This window comes from Sturnira hondurensis, unplaced genomic scaffold (assembly GCF_014824575.4).
Source record: "Sturnira hondurensis isolate 20B ecotype Veracruz unplaced genomic scaffold, ASM1482457v3 Scaffold0014384, whole genome shotgun sequence".
NCBI lineage: Eukaryota > Metazoa > Chordata > Mammalia > Chiroptera > Phyllostomidae > Sturnira > Sturnira hondurensis.
This window is the reverse complement of record NW_028087015.1, coordinates 30,186,855-30,192,042: the sequence shown is the minus strand read 5'-3', so window position 1 is coordinate 30,192,042 and position 5,188 is coordinate 30,186,855.

Here is a 5,188-nt window from a genome sequence, read left to right as displayed (position 1 = left end):
ACCCCCTCTTGGGTTGTATTCTGTTACAGGTCACAGCGTCATGCTGCCCAACCTGTGTGTTAAAACCATGCTGCTGATTGGCTTCTTACTGCACACTCTTCCTCCCGGATTTGGGGACTGGCCTCTCCGTACAAGGGCCCAAGAGAAACCTGAGCAACATGAACCTTCCTGACCTCAGAGTGTCCCTCCCCTCGGATAATGACCCATTGTCCTTGGGCCTAGCTGGCACACCTTGTCACGAGCATATGTTCATGATAGAGTTTTTCCTGTAAGTCAGCTGGGCAGCTGCTCAGCTACTTGCCTGCAGTAGCCCAGCAGCCCAGCACCAAGAAATAGACAAGAGTCGCACAAGGTGACTATGCTAGTCCCTCAGCTTTTATTGAATGTAGTTCACTCAAAGTACAATATCAACATCCATTAATATCCTACTCACACTGTTAACAATCTAAGGGAAATATAACACACTGACACAGGAATCAATGGGGGATAAGGAACCCGAGTCCTGGAGTCTCAGTCTGCAGGTCCGGGAGACAGTGTGTTGGGCAAGGGAGTTGTCAGTATCTTGCAAGAAAGGTTCTCCAGAGCCAGGTAGACAGCAGGGCAGACGAAGTCCTCAGTCCAGCAGGGCAGAGCCTCCAGCAGCGATGCCAAGGGAGATCAGCGTGGTGTGGAGCAGCACTCTGGGGTGTGGAGCCCGGCTGTCTCAGCGGTGGTCTGGAGCCTGCCTCAGTTACACCTTGACAGTGATGTACTCCACCCTTCTGGGTCTTTCTGATGAATGCCTTGGCACCCCTGACGGTGTGTGGGGAATTTGCCCAGGAGCCTCTCTGTGGGTGGTCCTGCTCTGCACACATGGCTGTTCTGATCCCATATACAGATATCTTGGATATGTCTTCTTGCTAGATGTGTTTACTCTGACTTAGGTAGTTTTTCTCTTGAACCAAAATGTCATGGCTGATTGGCAGCCATCTTGGTTGACATGAGTGACTCCACTTTGTTTTATACACTTTATGCTATTTTGACCAGACCAGTGTCATTTTATTGGTCCTGCTCTCTACACACCTCAATCTTTTTGGGGGTGGATTCCTTCCCACCAGCTTCTGTAGTTCCTTTTGCAAGTAACTCCCTGGCAGGAAAACTGCTCTGCTGATCCTCCAGACATGTCTGTGGGGTATCAGGATTTACAGTGGCTTCCCAAATCCTAGGTCTCACTCTAGAACTCTCCTAGGCAGCAGATCCCTTTGGCCATTTCGAACAGTGAATTCTAAAGAATTTGGTACCCAGGAATGCTTCCCTTTCAAAAGTCACACTCCACTCTCTCACCCATATTGCAAGTGTGTTTGGAATTTTCACAGGTTATAACATCATAGGACTTCTCTTTAGAAAGCGATTTCATTCCTAAATTTTCATTTTATAAAGTAGTCCTTAAATTACTTAAACAACTAATCCTTGATATTAGATCTATCGGACTGGCTTAACTATTTTATCCTAAATACATGTAAGATTAGATATTAGTAAGAGTTGTTCCATCTATATTAATAAGAGTTTTTCCAAGAGTTGTTCCATTAAAAAGTTGTTGAGAACTGGCTGGTGTGCCTCAGTGGACTGAGCACCTGCCTGAGAACCAAAGGGTCACCCATTCGATTCCCAGTCAGGGCACATGCCTCAGTTGCGGGCCAGGTCCCCTAGTTGGGCATATGGGAGAGGCAACCACACACTGATGTTTCTCTCTCTCTCTTCCTCATTCCTTTCCCCTCTCTCTAAAAATGGATAAATAAAATCTTCAAAAAAAAAAGTTGTTGAAAACCGGAAACTTGACAGTCAGCCAGGATGAAGCAGTACATTTTAAGTCTTTTATTTTTTATTTTTTGAAATAAAGGCCATGTTATCCATTTCTAAACTACACTGATTTCTCAGAAATACTACCTAAGGAAACTTTCTCATTGAAGCCAAAATAAAAACTTAGGAGACACAATTATCTTTGAGAATTTTGAAAATGTCTTCACTTTAGAAACTCCACCAAGAGAAACACTAAATTTTTAATTGCTTCCCCCATAACCTTAAAAAATTATTGTACTTCTTCCACTACCATTTAGTCCCCTTATAACCTCCTCCCCTGAAAAAAATCACCACACTCTTGTCAATGTCCGTGAGTCCTTTTTCCTTTTTGCTCAATCCCTCCATCCCTAACCCCTCCTACCTCCCCTACCTTAGCTGTCATCCTGCTCTCCATCCATAAGTCTGTTTCTTGCTTGTTAATTCAGTTTGTTAATTAGATTCCACATATGAGTGAAATCATTTGGTATTTGTCTTTTTCGGACTGGCTTATTTCACTTAGCATAATGTTCTCCAGGTCCATCCATACTGTTGCAAAAGGTAAAATGTTCTTCTTTATTATGGCTGAGTAGTATTCCATTGTGAAAATATCCCATAGTTGCTTTATCCACTCACCTACTGTTTTTTCACAGCAAAGGAAAACATTAACAACCCACAGAATGGAAGACCTTATTTACTGATATATCTGATAAGGGGTTAGCATCCAACATTTATAAAGAACTTATACAACTCAACACCAAAAAACCCAACAGCCCAATTAAAACATGGGCAAAGGACCTGAATAGTCACTTCTCCAAAGAGGACATACAGATGGCCAACAGACATATAAGAAGATGCTCAACATCACTAATTATCAGAGAAATGCAAATTAAAATCACAGCGCGATACCACCTCCCACCTGTCAGAATAGCTATCATCAATGAATCAATAAACAAGTGCTGGTAAGGATGTGGAGGAAGGGGAACTCTTTTGCACTGCTGGTGGGAATGCAGACTGGTGTAGCCACTGTGGAAAGCAGTGTGGAGGGACACCAAAAAATTAAAACTGGATCTGCCTTTTGACTCAGTGGTCTCACTTCTGGGATTATATCCAAAGGAACCAAAAATACTACTTCGAAAGAACATAAGCACCCCATGTTCATTTCAGCATTATTTACAACTGCCAAGATATGGAAGCATCCTATAACCTTTATGTCTCTCCCCACCAGAGAGAGAGAGAGAGAGAGAGAGAGAGAGAGAGAAATGTTTAGTATTGGACTTAACTGATTAAGCACAATCACAATACACAAAACTACCACATACACACAAACTTATGCCTCCACCCCACTTTCCTTTTTTTTTTTTAGTTTGGTCATTTTGAGGAGTTTGCTTCAATTTTTGAAATATTTAAGTTAAGTAACTGGAATCTTAAATGAATAAGCTTAGTTGTATATTATAATGTGGCTAATCTTAGTTAAGCTTGTAATGTGTTGCTTAGAAAAAGACAACTTAATCTTCTTATTTCTTATCCCCAGGGAGAAGTTTATGCATATGTAATCAGAATAATCCCTACTAAAAGTTAAACTAAGGGTCTTCAAGTTTCATGATATTGTGAACTTGTCTTAAATTCTCTTACAGCCCTCAGCAGTCCTACTAATTTGAAGAAGTGTGAAGTATGTGAAGTATGTATAGAAGCCAATTGTGATATTTTGTATAAGCGTTTTTCTTTAACTTACTTCACTCACTGTTACTGAACTAAATGAATGTGACCAAGAGAAAAACACACAGGTGTTTTTATAGCTTTGGAGAAATAACTCTGTTGAACAGTAAAAAAGGGCTGACGGCACAGGGCCCCAAACATTGGTGGCTTTGTATAGCAGCAGAAAACAGGTGAGTGGAGGTCAGATAGTATCTCAGAGAGGCAGGAAGAGAGATGGAAGCAGCTGGTCCACACAAGACTGGAGGCTTGCTAGGTACAGGGTCATTAAATGATTATTTTAAACAATTTATACAAATTCAACTATGCTTGCCTGGGAGGAGAAGAGAGAGGTTAACATTGCATTTCCCTGCTATCCCTCTCAATGCTCTTCTTCCCCAGTGACAGGAGACGTGAATCTGCTCCTGTGACCTAAGTCTATCTCAGGTGCCTTGCAAACCTCTCACCATACAGGCTTGGGCAAAAGTAGGTTTACAGTTGTTTGCATGGAAAAATTGCACAATAATTAGTAAATAATAATACAAGAAGAAAACTCTGTGTTCCACATACTCACAACTGTAAACCTACTTCTTATCCAACCCGGTTTTCAAACATTCAATGTGACCCTACAATGCAAATCAATTATTTCATCCGCTACTCAACCAAAGAAACAGAAATCAGTTACAATTCCAAAACACCAAAATCAAACCCTGACCATCCTGAGTTCATAAGAGATGTCTGCTAGTCTGCAATGGACACTTTCCAGAGGAATTTTCAAGGGTAAATTGCAGTATCTCCATTTAGTCTTGAGCTGACTTTAGAATGCCACCTCTGAGTGATTTTCTGTTCTAACATACAATCATCTCACTACCGTTTACCTCCATCCCTGTCCCCATCACCTTTAAGAAAAAGCCAGTGATTTCTGTTCCACACAAATTTGCTTTAAAATGCAGTCACACCTCGGTACTCCTTGGCTTCGGGACTTGTCAAACTGAGTACTCGCATTTTTACGAGAAAAGAATGTTTCAGCACCAGGTGCTTGTTTGGGACATGTCGCACTTGCTTGAACTTCTGTGAGTCACGACACCATACCGCAAGAGAAAATGCTTCATCGCTGGTCGCTTGCTTGGTATTCACTGGTTTCATCACTTGTCGAAAGTTCTGGAACAAATTGGTGACTAGTACCAAGGTACCACCATGTGAGGTTAAGTTGGAGGGAGGGAGGGAGGAGAGAAATGTAATTTGTCTCCAGAACTCTCCTCTGCCAGGCATTTGCTCTGCAACAGCATCCAAACCTGGGCCATTGTTTCCAATACACATGCACTATCTATTTTGGATCCTGCTCCACTTCACTGAGTGGAAACCCTGATTCCAGCTTCCACAATTTGAGACTTTGGTGTCACCTTCACAGTGAGCTTGCCCTGGCCCAGCTATTTAAAATGTTGACATAATTTGTCAACATTCCCAATGCCTCTTGCTGTCTTTTTTTTCTTTTTCTCATGGCACAATCACCTTCTTACTCTTTTATTCTAATACCTCTGTTTTTCTTCTTTTATTGTTTGTTGCCTGTCTCCCCCCAATAGAAGTAAACTCCATGACACAGAGATCTTTATATCAGTGTGTTCACTGATACATCTCATTGACCTAGAACAGTGCCTGATCCACAGTAGACGTTTAA